The following is a 26,472-nucleotide window of genomic DNA, read 5'->3' on the forward strand; positions in this document are numbered from 1 at the left end:
TCTAATGTCAACACACTCTTTATGTAACTTATTTTCCAACTTAGATATTTGAACAGTTACCTATAATATGTTAGTGTCTATCTTACAATTTAATGATTCGCTTAACCCATCCATTTTATTATTCATCATATTTATATTTTCGTTATTAGTGCCAATTAATTCTTCCATCTTACTGTTAATCTGTTTACTTATAGAGTTAATCTGTTTATTACAATTTTCATTACTAGTATCAATCTATTCCTTATAATTTTCATTACTAGTATCAATCTGTTTCTTACAATTTTCGCTACTACTATCAATCAGTTTCTTACAATTTTCATTACAACTACCAATCATTTTACTGAGCTCGGTCATTCTGCCCATCAGCAAATTAAAATGTTGTAAATTCATTCTCCCTGAGACTTCCTTTTGAGTTTCAGTGTGCTTCTCAACTACTGCACTTTCCTGACTTACATCAGAACCTTCCACTGTGTTCACCAGCTCCCTATTCTCAACCTCACCTTGGATGTCCGTAGAACCAATAGCCTCCTCGTCACGTGACTTGTAATTGTCTTCTTTGTCCATCTTTGTTTCCTACTAATAGTACACGATTTTAAATTGATTTCCCTCATCAAACCCCTTGACATGCCCACAAAATACAAATGTGTAACACAAAATTACACTCCACACATTTACCGGTTATAATTCCGTTGGCTTAGATGTGCATATTCTTCCCAAAATCAACCTATGGTATGCTGTCATTCAGAACAAGTTCTGAATTATTCGAGCTCCACGTTGTGGTGACACTTGTGGTTAGCTCTTTAATTTTAAAATTAAACTGAATAAAAATATTCATGAAATAATATACTCAATCGTCGGACTATGTAGTCTCTCTTAGTACTTACCTGATTACTTACACATACAATTGTTGACGGGCGCCAGCTACAAATAAATAAATGGGCCGGGCTGAGTAGCTCAAACGGTTAAGGCGCTGGGCTTCTAACCCCTACTTGACAGGTTAGATCCAGGCTCAGTCCGGTGGTATTTGAAGGTGCTCAAATACGACAGCCTCGTGTCGGTAGATTTACTGGCACGTAAAAGAACTCCTGCGGGACTAAATTGCGGCACCTCGGCGTCTCCGAAGACCATAAAAGTAGTTAATGGGACGTAAAAATTATTATTATTATTATTATTATTATTATTATTATTATTATTATTATTATTATTATTATTATTATTATTTTATTAGAAATAAATATAACGATAATAGAATGAGAATCTTGAATATATCTACGGTGTGAGGTAATGAGCTTACTTTGACAGCATAACACATAGGTTCTGGGAAAATGAGATTGTCGTTTGGTTTCCCAACTAAAGTTTGAGGTTATCTGATCTACCATTGAAATAAAACAATCAATTGTATTTGATACTAAACAAAATATATTCTTTAAATGTTGACTTTAACGGGTGAGACCTTCTGCGATATTACAGATGATAATATAAAACTCTGACTTTACAACTGAAAGAATTTCTAGGCACTAAATTTGAAATCCTCTTGACCGGGCATTTAAAAGGTACAAGAAATTTATCCCTCACTGTTTCACTTGACTGTACCTTGAACAATTTGAGTGTTATTACGACGTATTCCTTTGAATTGGTATCAGCTGTAGGTATCTCAAACCTAATTTGGCGAAGTATCATTTTAGTTTCACAAACGAGATATAGCATGGCTTGAAATTATATTCACACTTCACAGTCAACTTTACAAGTAATTCACTGATAACTGTTAACCCGCATTACGACGACTCAATATTCGGCTGTCACCGAACTGACACAAGAACTCGACCGAACAGATACACGAAACACACTCCGAACATTTAATCCATTTGGTCACTGACGACTAAGTATCCATGTGACTGTTTCTTCTCCATCTCACTGGCTGACCAACTGTGGCCTCACTCTAAAAATGACTATCCATCGAGCAAGACTCCACCCATCTGATTATTCACCATCCGTCTCACTGACCGACTAACTGAGACTCCATTTCCATCTGACTACAACACTCCATGGCAAACCTCTCCTTCCAACTGACTGCTCGCTATAGGATACTCCTGTATATATAGACACTAAATGTCACATGATATAACACCCACGTCAGAGTTAAAAGAGTACATGACATCACTCCCACTCAGCTCTCAAGTGTTACAGGTTGTGTTGAAATAGCCTCAGGCAAAGCAGGAACTCTCTAAATTATCTCATAGCTCTAAATGCATACAATGACAGAGCGATGACTCGACAGATACTGTAACAGTATTACACCAAACGTTGCAATATTTTTAAAGTTATTTTATAAAATACATCCATATTTGATAGCAACTCTCGCTCTACATTATTTTATTGCTAAAATACACACACATATATACAAAATAAATTAAATACAATGAAGCAAACTATAATTAATGAATACATAGCGAAATCAGATTATAGAAATGGAACAAACAATAATAATATTTATAATAATAATAATAATAATAATAATAATAATAATAATAATAATAATAATAATAATAATAATACAGAAAATAGCTTGTAACGTGATTTCAACCGTTACATAAATTAAAAAATGAAAGTTGAGATATAAAAGTATTTATTAAATAGTTACGTTAACTTAAAATCTTAACCTAAATCAGTGATTTGTTTAAAGATATTGCCATCACTGATCATATTCATATTTTAATTATATAAGCTGATGCCACTAATGTTTCACATGCACGTTGCTGCCTTCAATGAGTACTTGCGCCTAGGAGCCTATGTTCTGAAACAATTTAAAAATTTAATTGAGCTCCCGAATTAAAATTCGTATACGGCATCCTGAACTAATATATACCATGTCAGAAAAAGATCGACCGCTAACGACTAGAGTCTTCGTAGTCATTAGCTATGAGTATTCCATTTAAGGGCTAGACATTTCGTAGTCATTAAACGAACTAAACTCACTGTGAACTTAGAGTATAGATTTTTCGTTGACATTAACAGTACGTTCTTTCTTTTAAATTGCATTTAGATGTCTAGATGTTTCTTGGTAATTAGCCAAGATTATTTACTGTAAATTTCATTTACATACTTGGTGCTAATGGTATGACGTCGCACTGACACATCGAAGATTTTTGGCTACACAAGGATGAGAAAGGGCTAGGATTGTGAATGTAGTGGCCATGGCTTAATTAAAGTACAGCTCCAGCATTTTCCTGGCATGAAAATGGGAAACCACGGAAATTCCATTTCAGGGTTGCCTGCGGTAGGATTTCAATCCACCATCTCTCGAATGCCAGCTCACGGCTACACGACCCTAACCGCACGATTAACTCGCTCAGTAGGTTTCATAGTCATCAAACGTGAGTACTTAACTGTAAAATTCATAAGGACTAGAGATATCGTAATCAATAATCATGAGTACTGTGCTCGGTAACGCTGGTCCAAATCAGAGTCCCCACCAAGTGAACTCGAACTAAGCGCCGTGCGCTAGCTCACAGCTGGCTGCAGCTACAGGCAGAGTGCGACGTGGAACGTGTGACGTCACATCCGACCTTATATTGTCACAGCTGGATTACGTCAGCTGGTAGAACATTCGAAACGTTCTATTGCTAAAAACATTTTCTTGGGTTAAGTTTAAATTAAGAGCATAACATCATCGTGATAACTAATTTTATGTCCCCATTTTCACCAAGTTTGAAGAGAATCCAATCAGAATCGAGGGAGATATTCAACAGAATACAATAACTTAGATTCCCACGATTCTTATATAAAAGGAGGGCCAGTTAGCAGGCCACGGTCAGTCAAGTATAACAGCCGAGACCGGACGGTCGGCTGGTGGCATTATTCGTCGCAAAACTACGGTTTCGCTGAGTGTCAAGTATTTGATGAAGTTCTTCGTACTTAGAAAGTTTTAACTCCACGGTAGCATAAACCGGACTTATAAATTTTCAGTGTTGTCCATTCGCGACTGATAAAACTTTTCAATGTGAACTTGAATAGTGTAATTTAACTTGGGTTCATTTCCAAGTGACTAATCATTTCTTTAATTCAAGTTATGTGTTTCTGAGTCTTTTATTACTTTCTACCCAATGCTTACGCTTCAAAGCGATTGAAATATTTCGTTAAATAACCGAGTGCTTACATTTCAGATTGATCATAATATTTCTTCGAGTGATGAACTTCGAACAGTACATTAAAACCTAAGTTTTCATCGAGTGATTGAAATATTTTGACAAAGTATGACATTATATTTTAACTTCGGATTCCTCGAGTTATATACGATTGAGAAAGTACTTTGAATGCTTCACTGAATTTGTATGTTCGCGAAGTGGAGATTATTTCTCACATACTGTCTATACATTCCGTAGGTTCTTGACTACGAACAGTAAGTTTGAACTTGTGCTTCTGTAAATACTATTCAATTTTCATGCAGTCGAACCAAGGACAGCCTGCAGATAGACTCAACTCCACTTGTGTTACGATGTTATTTGTGATTAACTAAAGTGAACGAGACTAATTTCACACGATGGTTATTTTCGTTGCTAATTAATTGAAGTGATTATCTTCAAGATATCGTGTAAACTTATGAACAATCACCGGGTGTTAAAATTTTATTTTGCCAAGTATCACATTATTTGTATTACTTCCAAAGTCGATTCCAGTGACATTCGACAGTGCAAAGTTTTACAATTATACGATTTTCTGAGTGGCTATTCTGTGTTATGAGTTCGATTCTATTTGACATTCGACTCGGTCTACTAACATTTCCAGAAGCAATGTCGAGCTGCGTGTTCAATTTTAGTAACATTCTACTGCATTGAATTTCTTTCAAGTGGTTAATCGCAGAATACGGGTCGGATTTTATTAACATTCTGTAGAGTAAAATTTATTAATTAATTAATTCTTTGAGTGCACGATCTATAAGTGTTCCAAACCATTCTGAGGTCATTTCTATAATCATTTTCATCTGTGCAGAAGCTGTTTGTATAATTCAAACACGTCCAGGGCGCGAGTACAGAGTATATAAGCTCAACCAACGCTCATATCACGTGAACTAGACCATCCAGAACTCCTAGAACGTCCAGACCACTCCGAATTTCTAGAACTTCCAGATCATCCAGACCGTCTAGGGTTGAACGAGAACAGCAGCTGGACCACAACGAACTTTGCCAGTCCAGGGCGAAGAGGTGATATCAAATTTGGACGTTTTTTAAATAAAATTCATCAGCTCTCTTTGAATCGTATTATACTTATTTCAAGCAAACCTCTCCCTCTCTGTAACACTCAGATACGCACACGCCCTGCGTTGGTCTTATGCTCGTTTAGCCACAAAGTGCAAAAATTACGGTTACAGTACCTACCGTAAAATTCGTTTGAGTACCAGACGTTTTCTAGTCATTGATCAATATTACGCACTGTGCAGGGTGCAAAAGACGACTTCGCTTGGTTGACCAGAGTGCAGAACCCCCACTCCTCGATTTGGAGCAATAGCGCTGTCTCTCTCTTTCCTCACGCCTGTCTTGCTCGCTCACTCTGTCTCCCTCTTCTTCACTTGCTCCGTAGCGCTCCAAATCCGAGCCGAGTTGAGCCGAGCTTAGCCGAGTAGCCCAGAGACCAATCGTTGGTCCGAGCCGAGCCGGGTGGGACCGATGCACTGCGCCGCTGTCTGCTTGCGTGAAATTTTGAGAGGCCCTGAGTTAGACGTTTAACGGTCATTAATAGTGAGTATTTACTATAAAACTCAGCCATGAGTACTCACTGTAAAATTCATTTGTGTTAGAAGTTCCATAGCCAGTAATCGCGAGTAGGTTCTTACCGTAAATCTCTCCTCATAACCTGTGTTATGATGGTGTCGGTTATTAAGTATCGGTAATGAAATGGAAATGGCGTATGGCTTTTTGTGCCGGGAGATCCCAGGACGGGTTCGGCTCGCCAAGTGCAGGTCTTTCGATTTGACTCCGTAGGCGACCTGCGCATCGTGATGAGGATGAAATGATGATGGAGACAACACATACACCCAGCCCCCGTGCCAGGGAAATTAACCAATGATGGTTAAAATTTCTGACCATGCCGGGAATCGAACTCGGGACCCCTCTGACCAAAGGCCAGTACGCTAACCACTTGGCCATGGAGCCAGACAGTATCGGTAATTCACATGAGTTAGATTGGCAAAAGTAGTTCAGGAACGTAAATCACATTTGGCGCAAAGGAGTTATAGGTGGTGAAAATTACACGTAAGATCATTAAGGCTAGTTAATTTTCTTGTTGTTCTTGTTGCTGCTGATGCTGCAGCTTCTTCATATAAGAGACTTGGAACATCATGGTCAACAATGACATGCTCTTAAAGAGTTGGACATCCATCTGCTAACTCGTCTAGCTGTGGTGATTATGCTGGCATGTTTCAAATCTCGCAAAGTAGACTTCAAACCTGAGTAACCTAGATGGAAAACTATAATACTAATCCCTAGAAAGTTTAATAATAACTTGTAAACTTAATCCATTGATACACTCTTTCATGTCTATATTCGTGTTCTTCTCCCGTGTCTTCACTGCTCAGCTGAGAAGTCAGGTACTTAATTGCTAATCAAATCGAACTTGTGAGGATAAAAGTACGATTCAGATGATTCCGTCTAGAAACCAGAGTCTTGACTATAATGTTCTGTGAAGGAATGTAGATTTTGGGTTTGAAGGTCTTTCTAAATATAATGCCCTATTTACAGGCTAAACATGGTGGAGAAATACAACAAAGCAAAAGCAAGCTCTCGCCGTACACACCACGAGGACCACTGATAGAGTGAAATTTAAAGGCTTCCATTATTCGTGATATTGACACCTAGCAGGACAGAGTAGTTCAACTACCTTTACTCCCAGAAATTGAATGGTTAAACATTTATGTTGTACTAGCTGAAGTCAGCCTGCTTCGCTTGGTTTTTTGGTACATATGTAATATAGGTCCGCCTCTGTGGTGTAGTGGTTAGCGTGATTAGCTGCCACCCCCGGAGGCCCGGGTTCGATTCCCGGCTCTGCCACGAAATTTGAAAAGTGGTACGAGGGCTGGAACGGGGTTCACTCAGCCTCGGGAGGTCAACTGAGTAGAGGTGGGTTCGATTCCCACCTCAGCCATCCTGGAAGTGGTTTTCCGTGGTTTCCCACTTCTCCTCCAGGCGAATGCCGGGATGGTACCTCACTCAAGGCCACGGCCGCTTCCTTCCCTCTTCCTTGCCTATCCCTTCCAATCTTCCCATCCCTCCACAAGGCCCCTGTTCAGCATAGCAGGTGAGGCCGCCTGGGCGAGGTACTGGTCATACTCCCCAGTTGTATCCCCCGACCAAGAGTCTGAAGCTCCAGGACACTGCCCACGAGGCGGTAGAGGTGGGATCCCTCGCTAAGTCCGAGGGAAAAACCGAACCTGGAGGGTAAACAGATGATGATGATGATGATGTAATATAGAAGACGTGCATTAAAAGACCACTCATTTCTTGTTTCTTTTGTTTTTATTCTTTTTTCGGGGTACATAAATATCTTACATTAAGTCATTTCATAAAATTAGGTTCTTATACACTGCATTTGATATCTTGTTGCCTGGCGCATGCACAAACAGATTTTCTACTTCTCTGACAAGGGAGAAAGCAATGTTGAATCCTTTAAATTAACTCCGCAATCGCAGAATGTTTGACGCTGAGTAATATTGATAGCCATACTATAAGCTAATCTCACTGGAAATTGTAATCATTTGAAACAAACTGACAAATCATTTGAGATCAATGCAATTCTTGGTATGACAACCGATATTCCTCTTCTTCTACCGGTTGGGCTGCCTCAATGATACTGTTTAATAGCTGTTTCAGTAAGTATTTGATCTATATTCAATTACAGAAAATACGCACGTATGTACTCAAGCAGAAAACTGTTATAGTTCTGAGATCGCCATAATTCTGCGAGATGAATCCAGAAAATATACAAAAAAGGAGTACACATCACAGCCTTCTAGAGTACATTCTCACTCCGATTCTTCCAGTACATTCACACTCATTTATGGTGACGAAGTCAGCCACTTCAATCCTACACATCTCCCACACCACCACAGTTTTAGATACGTAACCCCTATAGGCTTCGTGTCCGACTCGTTGGCTGAATGGTCAGCGTCCTGGCCTTCGGTTCAGAGGGTCCCGGGTTCGATTCCCGGCCGGGTCGGGGATTTTAACCTTAATTGCTTAATTCCAATGGTCCGGGGGCTGGGTGTTTGTGCTGTCCCCAACATCCCTGCAACTCCCACACCACACCACACATAACACTACCCTCCACTACAATAACACGCAGTTACCTACACATGGCAGATGCCGCCCACCCTCATCGGAGGGTCTGCCTTACAAGGGCTGCACTCGGCTAGAAATAGCCACACGAAATTATTATTATTTTAGGCTTCGTGCGTATAGCAATGTGCTGCTGGTGGATATTACGAGAACTACTCATTATTTATAGCCTAGATTGTAGCGACTTTTTCCCCGACTTTGCATACCAATTTTTATTCAGATAGGGCCACTAATAACATAAATATTTGAAAATTAAATTTTAGGCCTTCCCCTAAACTACCATTTCTATTAGCGTGAACAAAATTATTTATGGCTTATATTGTAGCGACATATTCCCCGACTTTGCATACCGATTTTTATTCTCTTTAGCCTTTTTCTAGTGATGTGTGTACATATCAATCAATCAATCAATCAATCAATCAATCAATCAATCAATCAATCAATCAATCAATCAATCAATCAATCAATCAATCAATCAATCAATCAATCAATCAATCAATCAATCAATCAAAACTGATCTGCATTTAGGGCAGTCGCCCAGGTGGCAGATTCCCTATCTGTTGTTTTCCTAGCCTTTTCCTAAATGATTTCAAAGAAATTGGAAATTTATTGAACATCTCTTTTGGTAAGTTATTCCAATCCCTAACTCCACTTCCTATAAATGAATATTTGCTCCAGTTTATCCTCTTGAATTCCAACTATATCCTCATATTGTTATCTTTCCTACTTTTATAAACGCCACTCAAACTTATTCGTCTACTAATGTCATTCCACGCCATCTCTCCGCTGACAGCTCGGAATATACCACTTAGTCGAGCAGTTCTTCTTCTTTCTTTCAATTCTTCCCAGCCCAAACTTTGCAACATTTTTGTAACGCTACTCTTTTGTCGGAAATCACCCAGAACAAATCGAGCTGCCTTTCTTTGGATTTTTTCCAGTTCTTGAATCAGTTAACCCTGGTGAGGGTCCCATACACTGGAACCATACTCTAGTTGAGGTCTTACCGGAGACTTATATGCCCTCTCCTTTACATCCTTACCACAACCCCTAAACACCCTCATAACCATGTGCAGAGATCTGTAACCTTTATTTACAATCCCATTTATGTGATTACCCCAATGAAGATCTTTCCTCACAATCTTGTAACATATTTATTAATCTATAGAGAATAACATCATCCGCAAAAAGCCTTACCTCTGATTCCACTCCTTTACTCATATCATTTATATAAATAAGAAAACATAAAGGTCCGATATTACTGCCTTGAGGAATCCCCTTTTAATTATTACCGGGTCAGATAAAGCTTCACCTACTCTAATTCTCTGAGATCTATTTTCTAGAAATATAGCAACCCATTCAGTCACTCTTTTGTCTAGTCCAATTGCACTCATTTTTGCCAGTAGTCTCCCATGATCCACTCTATCAAATGCTTTAGACAGGTCAATCGCGATACAGTCCATTTGACCTCCTGAATCCAAGATATCTGCTATATCTTGCTGGAATCCTACAAGTTGAGCTTCAGAGGAATAACCTTTCCTAAAACCGAACTGCCTTCTATCGAATCAGTTATTAATTTCACAAACATGTCTAACATAATCAGAAAGAATGCCTTCCCAAAGCTTACATACAATACATGTCAAACTTACTGGCCTGTAATTTTCAGCTTTTTGTCTATCACCCTTTCCTTTATACACAGGGGCTATTATAGCAACTCTCCATTTATCTGGTATAGCTCCTCCGACCAAACAATAATCAAATAAGTACTTCAGATATGGTACTATATCCCAACCCAATGCCTTTTTTTTTTTTTTTGCTAGGGGCTTTACGTCGCACCGACACAGATAGGTCTTATGGCGACGATGGGATGGGAAAGGTCTAGGACTTGGAAGGAAGCGGCCGTGGCCTTAATTAAGGTACAGCCCCAGCATTTGCCTGGTGTGAAAATGGGAAACCACGGAAAACCATTTTCAGGGTTGCCGATAGTGGGATTCGAACCTACTATCTCCCGGATGCAAGCTCACAGCCGCGCGCCTCTACGCGCACGGCCAACTCGCCCGGTCCCAATGCCTTTAGTATATCCCCAGAAATCTGATCAATTCCAGCCGCTTTTCTAGTTTTCAACTTTTGTATCTTATTGTAAATGTCATTGTTATCATATGTCAATTTTAATACTTCTTTAGCCTTAGCCTTCTCTATCTGGACATAAAGGTCCAACAATCTTTACATACTGCTGACTGAATACTTCTGCCTTTTGAAGATCCTCACATATATACAGACAGACAGACAGACAGACAGACAGACAGACAGACAGACAGACAGACAGACAGACAGACAGACAGACAGACAGACAGACAGACAGACAGACAGACAGACAGACAGACAGACAGACAGACAGACATTACGGAAAAAATAAAAAGTGCATTTCCTTGTTACTGTGGACATGACCAATACAAAAATACCATTCTTTTCAAATTCTGAGCAATGTACAGACAAATCTCTTATGTTATATATATATATATATATATATATAGACTAGCTGAAGAAAACCCACTTCGCTGGGTTCTTTTATACACCAGTGCGGTTTTCTGTATATAATACAGAAGACGTGCATTAAAAACACTATTTTTCTCCTTCTTTTTTTATTTGTATTCACTTTTCGGGGTACATAAATATTTTACATTCTAACTCACTTCATAAAAATACATTTTTGTGCACTACATTTGATGCATTGTTGTCTGGCGCATGCATAAACACATTTTGTGCTTGACCGACACGGGAGAAAGGAATGTAGAGCTGACCATGTATAAAACAGGAATCCTTCAAATTGACTCTGCAATGAATCTGAGCTTTATTGATCTCACTGGAAATTATAATCATTTGAAACAAAATGACACATCATTTGAGATCAAAAATGTATTAGGAAATACTGCCTCAATGATATTGTTAAGAAGCTGTTTCAAATAAGTATCTGCTGTATCTTCAAGATGTAGAGAAAATACTCGCAGATGTTTTCAAGCAGCAAAAATCTGATATGGTTCTGGGATCACCATACTCCTGCGAGATGAATCAAAGATGGTAATAAAACCAAGGAACACGCATCACAGTCTTCAAGGGTATATTCTCACTCGTTTTAATACATTCAATGACATTGTCTGCCAATTTTAACCCCCCCACATCTCTCATACCACTACAGCTAGAGATACGCAACCACTACAGTGCACGTCGGGTGTCTCGAGGTTTCTTCATGGCCTTTTCTCCAATTGATTGTGGTCGACATCTGAGGTAGATTTGGCCAGCCTTTATGGCTGAAATTTCTTTGAGATGCCAATCGTATTTGGAGGTATGTATTCACTATTACGCTGACCAATCAACCAATGAGCCGAACACATATTGTTATATAGTGTATATATATATTCTGATCATGACCCAGTATATTAAAGAAATGTGTATTTATTATGTCATTTCTTCGTCAATGCTATTTTTTATATATTTTGAGAACTCTTCTCAATTTAAGTCATTATTCTTTTTATTTATAATAATTCATTTCATTCATTTCTTATTTTAATTTACTCTTATTTGTTTTTGGCTTTGTTATTTAGTAATATTTATGCATTTACTTCAAGTAATAAATATATATGAATATCATCGGAGGGTTGAATAAGCGTGGATACTCAAACATCAGAAGTTTCGGTCCTCAATTCGGATCTTTTCAATGAACAAGAATGTGCTGGCAGAGAGGAGTTCTTTTGTAACCGAGAACCTGCGAATAATCACCGTTATTTTCTCCATTATCGAAAAGGGTTTCTACTGACATTTATACAAAGACACATTGTCTTCGATATGTTCTCATCCAGTAAGGCGTTTCATTAGCTAATAGTGAATTACTCTTTTCTTTTCAGATATTTCCACTTAGGTATTGCATAACGTCCTAGTAATGATGACAAACTGACGCTCGGTTGTTCTTGTATGAAGAACAGCATGTCAAACATGGACTGAAACATAATTGTCTCAAATTCATGACGGGCTGAGTGGCTCAGACGGTTGAGGCGCTGGCCTTCTGACCCCAACTTGGCAGGTTCGATCCTGGCTCAGTCCGGTGGTATTTGAAGGTGCTCAAATACGTCAGCTTCGCGTTGGTAGATTTACTGGCACGTAAAAGAACTTGGGTGAGTAAATTCCGGCACCTCGGCGTCTCCGAAAACGATAAAAGTAGTTGATGGGACGTACAGCAAATAACATTATTATTATTATTATTATTATTATTATTATTATTATTATTATTATTATTATTATTATTATTATTATTTTCATCCATTATGTCTGACTCATTGTCTGAATGGTCAGCGCACTGACCTTCGGTCCAGAGGGTCCCGGGTTCGATTCCCGGCCGGGTCGGGGATTTTAACCTTCATTGTTTAATTCCAATGGCCCGGGGGCTGGGTGTTTGTGCTATCCCCAACATCTCTGCAACTCGCACACCAAACATAACACTATCCTCCACCACAATAAAACGCATGGCAGATGTCGCCCATCCTCATCGGAGGGTCTGCGTTACAAGGGCTGCACTCGGCTAGAAATAGCCACACGAAATTCTTCTTCTTCTTCTTCTTCTTCTTCTTCTTCTTCTTCTCCTTCTTCTTCTTCTTCTTATTATTATTAGTATTATGTTATACAGATAAATTACGAATTATAGTAGTGTGGAAACATACATATTTACTATTTTGAATAAATAGTTTCAACCAAATTTTTGGACAATTCTTTGTTAATTTTTAAGTTACATTTCGAGGGCTTTCTTCCAATTCTATATAGGCCTATAACATCATGTGTTATCAAAATCAGAGCCCTGATTATTATCTTATACAGCCATTATACAACTCATATGCGATCAATCCAGTATGCTAGAACTGTATGAACAAAGTAATGTGATATCTTCGAAAAATCGATTACTAATTATCAAACAATCAGTTATTTGTAATCGAATAACTTGTTAATGAAACCATATATCGTTCTCAGATGATTGTGCTGGCATCAACTATTAATAAAACAGAAAGGTTGGACGAGATTCAAGCATAATCATTTCTCAGATCTTGCCTATAGGCACCATAGTAGAATAACTCCCGAATAAGCCTTGTATCATTCTTACGAGGTGTCAGATTTCTTCTTAGAGAGAACTTAAAAGGTTACATTTTATAACTTTTGTAGTCATATAGACAACGATTCGGCTCCTAGGCTGCATGATCAGCGTACCGACCTTCGGTTCAGAGGGCCCCGGGTTCGATTCCCGGCTGGGTCGAGGATTTTAACTGCTTATGATTAATTCCTCTGTGTCGTGGGCTGGGCGTGTCTGCATGAATATACTTCTCTTCATCTACACAAAACACACCACACAACCAACCACCATAGAAACACGTCAACATAGGCTTGGCGCCAGGAAGGGCATACGGCCGTAAAACTGGGACGAGTCCAAATATGCTACACACATTACACCGGGGATCCCCACAAGGATAGGGGCTATAACGTGAGAGGATGACGTAATATCCTAGTAATGACGACATGCTGACGCTAAGTCATTTTGCTGTATGAAGAACAGCACGTCAAATATGGACTTTAAATATTGTCGCAAGTGTCTTAACCCAATTTTGTAGAAGAGGAAGATTATCTTAAATTTAAATTTGAATGGTAATAAATGATTTCAACCTACACTATGTTATACAAACAGTAATAACACACTACTTTAATTCCAGTAATTTTTTTCATATCAAGATGTATTACTCGACTGAACGAATAATATAGTCTGAGAGGTGTTATTGTACCATTAAGTGGAATCTCCTGACCCTCTCTCACTAATGTGAGGGAAACGTGAGCAAAGAGGAGGCCATGGACCCGCATAACGATGACTCACGATGACGTTTCCTCCCACGCTGTAAGAACTCACACAATACACTGCCCCCCTGTCAATTGTTACAGCCATCAAACAGTTCTTAAAAGTTCCGAGTACTGTCTGGGTATATCTTGTGGCACCCTGCAGCGGCCAACAGCTGCAATTAAAACTTTCTATGTGATGTCATGATCTTCGTTAATGTTTTCAATGCATTGAAAATTCTGAGGAATGCCATGTGATATGATGATAATTTATTCCTCGGTGTTAGCAGTTGGTGTACAGTACTTAAGCGAGTCATATACGAACAGTATTTAACATTTCAGCAAATTCTAGAACCTTCGTAAGAGGTGTGAATTCTTTTTTAATTCGTCGTTTATATGACATTATATCTGTGAGATAATCTCGTATTGGAGAAAAATGTAATATGAATCCGGTTCCTTGGCTGAATGGTCAGCGTACTGGCGTTCGGCTCAGAGGGCCATGGGTTCAATTCACAGCCTGGCCGGAGATTTTAACAGTATATTGTTAATTCATCCGGCTTGGGGAATGGATGTAAGTGCTCGTCTCAGTACACTTTTGCCTATATGAATTCACCACACCACACTATCAACCACCACAGAAATAGCGATTGTAAATATATCGCTCCACTTAGGGTTGTTGGTAGTGGTGGTGGTTATTATGTTAAGAGGAAGTACAACTGGACAACCATCCTCTCTTAACACTAATCAGAGAGAGAGGATCCGATACTTCAAAGAATGAAGGTAGTAATGGACAGGCAAGGACCACGAAGGGCGTAAAAAAAAAAAAATGCTCCCCGGACCTCGAATAGCTAATTCCGTCGGGCTTGGAAGAGAACAAGAGTTGACCAATGAAACCAGTTAGGAAAAGACAAAGTGGTCCCCAACCCACGCTCCCAATTTGAGAATCCCCAATTCACCTTTCAGTCGGCTCTTACGACGTTAGGAGATAGGCTACTATGGATGTATTCTACTGCACCACCCACCAATCACACATTAAGTGCCGATCTCGTAAAGTGCCTGGGAGAAGAAGATAAAACGTAACAAGAAAAAAAGGAAAGAAATGAACCCGGTCACGAAAGTCCAGAAATCTAGTTCAGGATATCGATATCCGCAGGCCATTTGGCTGGGCAGCAGCGGTCTTGGCAAGCTAAGATCTAAAAATGGTATGTATGTGCCACGGGGAAATGATATCTGTTATGTTTATTATTTTAGCTTCAGATAAAATCGGATCTACTTCACAGCACATAATTGCCTTTCGGGGGATTACAATTTGTGGTATAATAAGGCCTCAGCCGAATGTGATACACTCCTACTTATTTGTAACAGGCTCCTTACCGGGCGAGTTGGCCGTGCGGTTAAGGGCGCGCAGCTGTGACCTCGCATCCGGGAGATAGTGGGTTCGAATCCCACTGTCGGCAGACCCTGGAGATGGTTTTCCGTGGTTTCCCATTTTTACATCAGGCAAATGCTGGGGCTGAACCTTACTTAAGGCCACGGCCGCTTCCTTCCTATTCCTAGGCCTTTCCTGTCCCATCGTCGCCATAAGACCTATCTGTGTCGGTGCGACGTAGGCTCCTCGTCTTAAATTTCCTGTCCGTCACTTTGCTCCTTTAAAATAACAACAAGAAGTGACCTCCCTTGGTCAGCTGTTAGGAAGTCTCACTTTCATTCGATTTTCTAGCCGATACCATTATCCTTTGAAGTGGTCGAGTTCCTCTTTCTCCTATGATTAGCGTTAAAAGGAGTTGTAAATCGCATTGGTTTGCCATTAAAAATAATTACTACCACTTTTCTTCTTCCTGATCCTTTACTCAGTTTATTGGCGTCGATACATGATACTATATGGCCCAGTTTTACGCCTGGATGCCCCTCACGACACTAACCCTGCGTGGAGGGATGAACTCACTATTGCGTGTTTCTGTTATTGATAATGTGGCGTGTCGAATACAGATGGAGGGAAGTGGATTAAAACGAACACAAAGACTCTGTACCAGAGCCCGACGAATTAACCATACGCTGCTAGAATCCCCGGTCCAGTAGGAAATCGAACCTGGGTATCTCTGAACCGAAAGCCAGTAACGCTGACCATTTAGCGAAGGAGTAGGGCTACTGTGCAAAATAAAGAACACCGTCTTTGACTTTTAAATAGTAACTTATAATAATAATAAAGATCTTTTTCACGAATAGCATTTTAGAGCAAGAGCAGGTTTATAGCTTACTCACTCGTGCAGGTTTCTTGCTGAAATAATTTATGATCAATCATATCAAATGTGAAATCAGTGTTTAATAGCTCTAATAAAATTGGTACCATATTATCTATCACGTACATTCAGTCTTGGGACTGGTTTGTCCCTTCCACGGGTCTCCTCCAAGTAGATCTGTGTCAAGCTCACCCATTAGTCTCCTCATAGATCTTTAGGCTGGACCGGGAATTTTAACAGCGTGTGGTTAATTCTTCGGGCTCGGGTGGGGTCTTTGTGTTCGTTTTAATCCACTCCCTTCATCTGTATTCAACACACCATATTATCAATAACAGAAACACGCAATAGTGAGTTCATCCCTGAACTGAAACCGAAACACAGACACATAATATAATACATAATATGGGAAACTTGTTTGAGTTTCTGGGATAAGATTATTAATTAATATAGAATACTGTATGCAGTACGTGTTATTTGCACTGATATTTAACAGAAAATATTAAAACATTTGGATTTAGATGGATCCATATTCTCGCTCATATCAAGTTGCCAAAAACTATTATATTCTCTTATATGGGTCGAAAGAAGAAGTGATAATGTGTATAGTGAAACTGAAACAATTATTTGTCCTATACGGTAACGTGCAGGTTCCATCCAGCCTCACACTGAGGACTCAACATACAACCATGCTTGAAAACAAATGAAATCTGTTGATTGAAAAAGAAAATCCAGAAAATGTAACTAAGTAAAGAAGTTGAAACATTTGTTGAAAAGAGAAACCGTTTGAATAAATGATTTATTTTACATTATTCATCCACTGCCATAAGTAATGTTTAGCCTCTTTGTAGCCATCTATGCTTCAAAGATCACCCGTCGCCAAGGAGAAATGCACATAGGCCTACTTGAATGACAAAGTATCACGAACTCAGAGAGATTGGAAAGGAACAATATAGAAGATAGTTCAGTCAAATTTTTAGGCACAGGTACAACAAAGTAGTCGGACCTGTCGAAAATGTTCACCCTTGTCCCTCGTTGTGTTAAAGGTATATAATCGCTAGATGTGGGATCGTATGAGATGAAATGGGATATGGTTGTTCGTAAATTAAACGTAAGGTTGCTAACTAAATATATTACGAGAAAATATTGCCATTCCGATTCATTATCATCTGAAAATGTCATTTCATAAACAGAAATTGAAATTGATATTATAAAGAGATTATGGATATAATTGATGCAGATACCGTCACATAAAAATCTTGAAGTGTTTCGGCAACTGATAGAATCTGGTTATTTTGATGCAGATTGATAGATTTTTTAGTGAATGCACGTTACAGATCCAAACCGCGGTGAGACCGTCTTAGTCCCTCTGGTGAAAAAGGAGACCACAATGTCTTAAAATTGTTTCGATTCTAAGTATAACAAAATGAATTTAGAAAAAAAAAAGAGTAGGGGGAAAAGGGAGTGAATTTTAACCAGGACGTCTTAAGAGAATGTAAGGAATTTGGTGAAAGAATTCTAAGTTATTGAAGAGAGGCAGAAATGCGAAGATAATAGAAGTCGCAGCTGGGGTAAAGAAAGGACAAGATAGAAAAGAAGATTTCTTTTAGAAGGAGGGTAATGTCTTGGCGGTTTGCTGGTTTGGGATGGGGGATGATGTAGGGTGAGAACTCACCTTTCTTTAAGGGATGTAGCAATGGGTAAAGCGGTGAGGTCAAGAAGTCACTCCCACCTGTCAGTATTGAAGAAGGGAGAGAAAACGAGCAAAAGGTATAACAAGCAGAAGGAAAAGGTATTCGAAATTTGTGTTGTATTCACTCTGCGATGGTCAGACCATGTGTTTTGTCTGTTCCCAGAGTTTCCCTCCACACCATCTGGCGAGAGCCCACAGACTGGAAAAAACGGACACAAATGAAGCAACTCCAAACCAAGTCATGTCTTCTTCAAACTTGATTCTGAAAACATAGCACCACCATGAGAAAGAAAAGTGGGGAGCATTTTAAAGTGTATAAGGGACGTGCCGTTATAATGTACATTGGGGTTTTATTGAGGCAGCTGTGTGGCGCTCGCTTCCTGTGCTCAAGTTTGTGGATCATATCCCGGCACAATTGTTCGGTATGAATAATTGCTGTTAGCGAGAAAGGTGAGCTGAAAAACCGCAGTCAGGATAGACTTCCAACAATCCGACTTGCTTCACGTTTGCTCTCATTGTTAACGCATGAGTGCAAGTCTGGTGTTTTCAGCAGATCAAATATGCCTTTCTCCGGTTATGGGGAAATGAGTAGTGAGGTAATTTTCCGTTACTTTCCTTACGGAGCCAGAGGATTTTGCTACATATCAGTCTGCCAAGCCCAATGACGTCATAAATCATGATGGAAATAATAGTAGTAAAGAAGACGATATGGTTGACTACTTTCCTTCAAAATCAAAATTTTGTTCATTAATATTAGAAAATATTTCTGCACATTTAAATAAATAAATAATAATAATAATAATAATAATAATAATAATAATAATAATAATAATAATAATAATAATATAGCTTACGAAGTTTACGAAGAATGATTCTGCACACTGAAGTTTTGTTATGAGCAACACAGAGTAAAAATATACTTGTTGTTAGTCAGTTATACGCCTTTAGCATTAGATAATAGTATCACATATAGGCCTACATATCAAAATGTTTTGAAATGTATCACATTAAGTGGCAACTTTATCCCCTAATAGGTGTTTGAAAAATAAGTTGTTTACTGAAAATGATTATGCATAACAAGAAGAAGCACTAAATATTACAAATATTATAAATATTGGCTAAATAGAATAAATAGTCTGAGAAGATTTCTAACAAATGACGTAGACGTCAATGAGCATTAGTTGGTCAAGTATGTTCACACAATCATACTTCAGGAATGATGGTTTATAGCTCTAAAATCTTCAGTAAGTGGTCGACGACCTCAAACTTAGGTCCCATAAAAAAACAATCACCATCTATAATCAACGTTTACTACGGAGAATCCCGCTGTTCAGGTGGTTGACGTCAGCCATTAGCATGCAAGATACCAATGTTGTCAACAGCAGCGTCTAATGAAGGACAAGAAATCCTTCTAAATGATTTATGATAACATAATACCAATTGGCTGATCATTTGCAAGAACCGCAAGCGTTAAAACCTTCCTTATTGCAACTCCTCATGTTATTGTGCCGTTAATTTACCACTTTCTGAAAGATATCATGTAACTGTGCTCGTTTCGGAAAGGAACAGACACTCTTGACAAGATGAATTGTTCAGGAAGCCTATATAAACAACTTTATTTTAACATGCTCTGTTAATGTAGGAACTCCACAATTTTATGTTTCTCATGAATTTAAGTTTACTGAGTAAATGCAGCCACTATCAATATAGCAAGGAAATATATGACATTATATTCTCCAAACTGCATGTGTTTCGCATATACTGTATTTGTGATAACATACCAGACATCTGACATGAAATGAAATGGCGTATGGATTTTAGTGCCGGGAGATCCCAGGACGGGTTCGGCTCGCCAGGCGCAGATCTTTTGATTTGACTCCCGTAGGCGACCTGCGCGTCGTGATGAGGATGAATTGATGATGAAGATAAAACATACACCCAGCCCCTGTGACAGGGAAATTAACCAATGATGGTTAAAGTTCCCGACCCTGCCGGGAAACGAATCCGGGACCCCTGTGAACAAACGCCAGCACGCTAAGCATTTAGCCATGGAGCCGGTCACATTTGGCATTAACAGCTGTTACATACCGACAGACTTAACCTTTTCCATCCCATGCCCGAGTTAACTCGTATGTCAACATTTCTCCCGCTGTCCCAAACACGAGTTAATTCGGATTTAAAGCAATGCGCTCTTGTTCCCTTCCGAGTTCAGTCCAACGCTGTTGACATGCTTTGTTCAGACGACGGACGATTCATAAATCGCCTTACCGTTTTTTGACGATAATTATGTGCCTTGTGTTTTTCATTCACAGCTGAATTCTGAGATGGGTGCACGGGAGTGTAAAGAACGCATAACGAAATTTTAGAAATTTGAGGCAATGATGATGAGTCTGATTTTTTATGAATATAGTGGAGATAAATTTCAGTGAAACAAGCTGTGGACATTTATAACCCCAAGTTCTTTCAAGTTTTTGGAAAAGTGTTATGAGAAAACTATTGCTAATATTGTCGTTCCATGACTTTTCAGTAGCTGTGTAAATACAAAGTATTTATGGCCTATTACAACCACTGTCGAAACGTCCAGAAAAATCTAGTATGGGGCATGCATAAGGCTGAAAGAAACTTGGGAGTGAAAAGGTTAATCACTGAATAGAAGTGAAGGTACAAACTGGCTTTAAAAAGGATGATCTCGAAAATACCTGTCGCTGTCATACAGTATATGAAACATCAGCAGATTCAGATCACTTTCCAGATTTTAGACGCCAGCTTACGTGTAGTGATTTTAAAGTAAGAAGAAACAAAAAAAGTCACACTGATATCAACAAATAGAAAATATGGAGGTACTCAGAAAGAACGCTCAAGACCTAAGATTCCATAAGGAGATTTTTCAATGTATGTTATTTTAATGCCGGCCCCACGGTGTAAGGGTAGGGTGCCTGCCTCTGACCCGGAGACCCCGGGTTCGATTCCCGGTGGGGTCGGGGATTTTTGCCTGGATCTGAGGGCTGGTTCGAGGTCCACTCAACGTACGTAATTACAGTTGAGGAGCTATCTGATGGTGAGATGGCGGCCCCAGTCTAGGAAGTCAAGAATAATGGCCGAGAAGGTTCATCGTGCTGACCACACGACACTTCATAATCTGCAGCACTTCGGGCTGAGCAGCGGTCGCTTGGAAGGCCATGGCCCTTCAGGACTGTCGCGCCATGGACCTTTCTTTTATTTTAATGGCTTAGAAAGAAAATTCTATTTTATTTATTTTATTTTGAGAATTCATAAGAGATATCCCGTTCTGTCATGCATCTAATAAATTTGGACAATGGAGTAGTCATCACAGAATCAGGTAGAAATTCCTAATTATCACGTATTGTTATAAACGTTAACGCTTACATGAATGTTCAAATTTTGAATCAGAAAAACAGTCCCGTACAACTCTTGTGAGTCTCAAGCGATCGACGTAGATTCATAACAAGGTGTCTGTATTCTTTTATCACATCTTGAATTCTCAGAGAGATCAGATAACACAATATAGCATCGTACATTGAATCGTTGGGACGTACAGCTTTCGTGACTTGCACATTCTGAGCCTTGCTAGTCATGGCAAGACATACAAAACTCCCCGTATTTTGGACGATGCTGAAGGATGCTATAGAAATTAGTCAACCATTTTTTCATGTATTTCCCTTCTTTGTACAGTTTGCTTTACGCGGCACCGACATAGATAAACCTTATGGCGATTATGGGATAGGAAAGGGCTAGGAGTGGGGAAGAAGCGGCCGTGGCCTTAATTAAGGTACAGCTCCAGCCAGCATTTGCCTGGTGTGAAAATGGAAAACCATAGAAAACCATCTTCATGGTGCCGACAGTGGTGTTCGAACCCATTTCCCGAATGCAAGCTTACAGGTAGGTAACTCAAACTATGCAGCCACTGGCTAGATAAAGAAGATAAAATCAAGATCCTAATAAATTCAAATATGTAACGGTTCTGTCTTTGACGTTGTGAACGTATGCTAAAACTACGTTACACATTTGATTTGGAAATTTCTTTCTTGTTAGAACAATAATGGTTGAAAGTTACGAGACAAATATTCATAAGAGAATTAGCAACCGTATTACGTGTGACTACAGGGATCCTGAATTTACAAAAATGCTAGTAGACGTAATGTTACAATTTGGAAAAGTAAATAACTTTTCTAATTTTTACTATAGATTTTAAGTCGCATCGACTCCGACAGGTCTTATACTGACCATGGTGTAGAACAGGGCTGGGACTGGGAAGGAAGCAACTGTAGCTTTAATTAATATCTTGAAAGCCCATTCTAATAATAAATCTGGAAGCTTTAATAAAAATATTTCTCGTGTTCAATATATTTATTATCACCTCTGTTGTTTACTACTGTAACATGAGGATATTCTACAAGTCGTTCTTTGACAACGTATCATTTCATTATTTATTTAGTTCGACGCTAATGACTATGTCAAGCGAGACTTGTCTCTAGACATTCACACAATGGAAAAAGCAAGGGGAGGCAAATCAAATGATCATCACCTTGTTCGATGCTATCGTATGAATACAACTGACAAAATGAAGACGTACTGTTTTGTTGGCCCCTGTCACCTCATGGGAGCTTCCCGCTGAGGCTGATGGGTAATTAATGGCGACCGCCGATCAGCTGTTGAGATTACTAAGACACCAGCTCACTCTGCGATGAGTCATCAAACGTACTCTTCAGCATATCCTCTAAGTATTCAATTATCTAAATAAATGTCTAACTTGATGTGTTTAACAGTCGTCATATTGTTAGTAGAATGCCTCAAAATACTCTTTGATAAAGAATAATTGATACTTCCCATTATTTCCCATATGAAATATGTTATTATAGAACGAAGCTGTAATGGGAAGAAGTTATGTGAACATGATCACCATGTTATTGAATGATTTAGTTGCAAGTATTCATAGTACTGTAGTGATTGGTGGTTTATGATTACCATTAGGCTGGCATATAAGAAAGAAAACCTCTATAGCCATAAAAGCAAAAGAACCATGCCCAGTGTATCGAATATTAATATAGAGACCCTGATTTAGGAAATTTGTCTCTTATCCAACGAACTGTAGGTTTTTTTATTTTACGTCGCATCGACACGGATATGTCTTGTGGTGACGATGGTATAGGAAAGGGCCAGGAGTGGGAAGGAGACGACAGTGGCCTTAATTAAGGTACAGCCCCAGCATTTGCCTGGTGTGGAAATGGGAAATCTACCTTCAGGGCCGTCGACAGTGGGGTTCGAACCCACTATCACCCGAATGCAAGCTGACAACTTCGTGACCATAGAGTTAGTAAATACTACACTAGAGGTGGCGCTGCAGTCGCTTGCGAAGATGAGCGAGCGCGCTGTTTGGCAAAAGCTGCATTGTATGGCACTGTCACTACTGGAGTTCCTCGATAAAATCAAGTCTTATACTTCCCTTAAGGAAAATATCAGTCTCCTGGGCAGCTTATGGCTGCACAGGGAGGTTCATAAAAGGTAATGACGTATCATTTCACAGGCATGTGTGTTTGAAATTCATTTTCGTGCTAATAAAATAATTTGTGGGACACTTATCGTCATGTGGTTTGGCCTACTTTGCGGTTTCTCTCCTTGTCGGCGTGAATGAGATTCTTTGGAGTTTGCCATGAAGACTGAAATTAATATTTTAGGAAATACAGTATAAGGGAAGACATTTTTCTTTTACTAAATGGCCACGTCTTTGAAAGCGAATATGCAGAAAATCCAGTGAAAGAGTATACGAATATAGGCCCATGTATAGCCTACATCGTGCTGGCAGATCATACAGGCATGATCCCAATGTTAGAAGTAGGTTAAGAAAGACAATTTTGTTTCGTAACCAGAAGGTCGATACACTATTACTCTTCATTATAATCAGAAAGTAACATTGATTTCTCGACATATTTCTTTCAGCGCTGATTATATTGACGGGTATAATTGGCTCCTCATGGCCATGATTACCCAGTGTTTAGAGGTTAATCTGGTGTATTTACTTTCCTTTCTTGTAATGACACTGATGTGCATTATGCCGAGTGAGTGGATGAGGGTTTTGGGTCGCGGAGCTGTGAACTTTCATTCGGGAGATCGTGGGTTCGAACTCCACTGTCAGTGGCCCTGAGGATGCTTTTTTATGGTTTCCCTTTTTTACACCAGGCAAATGTTGGGATTGTACCTTAATTAAGGCTACGGCTGCTTCCTTCCCACTCCTAACCCTTTCCTATCACATCGTCTCTATAAAATCTATCTTGCATCCGGGAGATAGTAGGTTCGAATCCCACTATCGGCAGCCCTGAAGATGGTTTTCCGTGGTTTCCCATTTTCACACCAGGCAAATACTGGGGCTGTACCTTAATTAAGGCCACGGCCGCTTCCCTCCAACTCCTAGGCCTTTCCCATCCCATCGTCGCCATAAGACATATCTGCGTCGGTGCGACGTAAAGCCCCTAGCAAAAAAATAAATATATATATATATATATAATCTATCTGTGTCGGTGCAACGTAAAGCACATTGTAAACAAACAAAATATTATTGAAATATCTTTTCAGTTCTCTTCAATCATATCATTTACCACTCTCACTTTTCATTAAAGGAAGTCATTTTACAACTTTAAGCTAATCACACATTTCGCGAAAAGCTACATAAAAATTTCCATAATAGACTGAAACCATAACCGAATGTCATATTTCCATTTGTAATCATGATTAGGAAACAGTAATGACAATGATGATCATGGTAACAATAATTATAATTTTATTTGTTTTACGCGCACTAATTACTTTTACGGTTTTCGGAGACGCCGAGGTGCCGAAATTTTGTCCCATGGGAGTTCCTTTACGTACTGGCAAATTTTCGAAACGGGGCTGACATGTTTGAGCACCAAATATCACCGGGCTGAGCTAGGATCGACTCTGCCAACTTGGGCTCAGAAAGCGCCTTAACCGGCGATGACAACATTTTGTCTACTTGGCTACAAAATCTCGCCAACCCTTTTAGGCCGAAAAACTCGCTTATTCGCTTCGTATGAGATGGATTGTTTTCGGGCGTTGAGCAGAATGATGTCGAATTCCTGTCCATTTATTACATTTACACAAAAGATTCTAAAAGTATATTGTTAAAAGACTGAACATGAACAGTAAATTGATTTTGTTTGCTTAACTGCAGTTGAACACCGTCTTCTCTTATCAAGCATTTGTCCTATATTTCTTCACTTTGGGCTTTCATTCTGCTGGAGAGAAATGTGCAAGTATACTGTAGTCTCTCAGAATGTTTATATGTAAGAATTTAAAACCATATCAATATCCGCACAGTTTTAAAAGTCTCCTATTTACATTTATGAGCGCAGCGGAGCGAACTTTTTGCCAAACAGCTGAGACTTCAACATGCTCCGCTGGCTACAATGATTCTCTCGCAGACGGTGGCGCCGCTGCTACCTCTAGTGTAGTATTTACTAACTCTATGTACGTGACCCAAACCTCGCAGCCACTTCCTCGTTGACTTTCAGCTTATTTTGGTCATTCCTTGAGTCGCTGGAGCCACCCTGGTTCATTTTGAGCTTTTGCTGGGGGGGTTGGAGGCTGGATGCACTTCCTGGCGTCCTATGATATTTCAGGAAAATATTCCACTCAAGAATCCTGAGGATTGGAACCTTCACCATCTGCATGGAAAGTCAGAAGCTAAGCACTAAGTTAACCACGTTTATTACTCCTTCTGCACAATACATTTTTGTGAATTTGGAAAATTTCTTAGAGTTTATGTAATGTGCAATAGGGGCAATTACTCCAGTCATCAACCTTCTTCCCTACATTATAAAAAACCTATTTTATATTGTACACTTTTGACTGACTTTAAGATAACCTAACGACCACGGTTCGAACCCCAATCAATGCATGTGGAATTTTCGTAAAAAAGTCACATATCAATGTTTCGACTTCCACGTTAACCTGGAGGTCCCATGGCCATATTTTTATTAAGAACTTTTTTCTCAGGTAGTCTGAAAAATAAGAGATTTTTGAGAAAGAAAATTGCAGGAAGAGGAGTTACAAAGAATCGAACCAGGCACACTAGTTGGAGATTAGCATTGCCAGACAAATGTTAGTAGTTTTATCACACTTATTATCGGGAAATCAAGGTGGCACCAAAAAGTTCTTTAGAAACGGCATTATTTCACAGTGTGTGACTCGGCTATGTGCTGGAATGTTCGTGTCTGTAGCTTCATTATAGATTTGCTTCCTGTGAAGACTGTTCATATTATGCTGAACGAAGACCACCTTCCGCACTCGTCGTGTGACTCTCACAAGAAACAGTCGC

The sequence above is a fragment of the Anabrus simplex genome, chromosome 1 (genome assembly GCF_040414725.1).
Source record: "Anabrus simplex isolate iqAnaSimp1 chromosome 1, ASM4041472v1, whole genome shotgun sequence".
Lineage (NCBI taxonomy): Eukaryota > Metazoa > Arthropoda > Insecta > Orthoptera > Tettigoniidae > Anabrus > Anabrus simplex.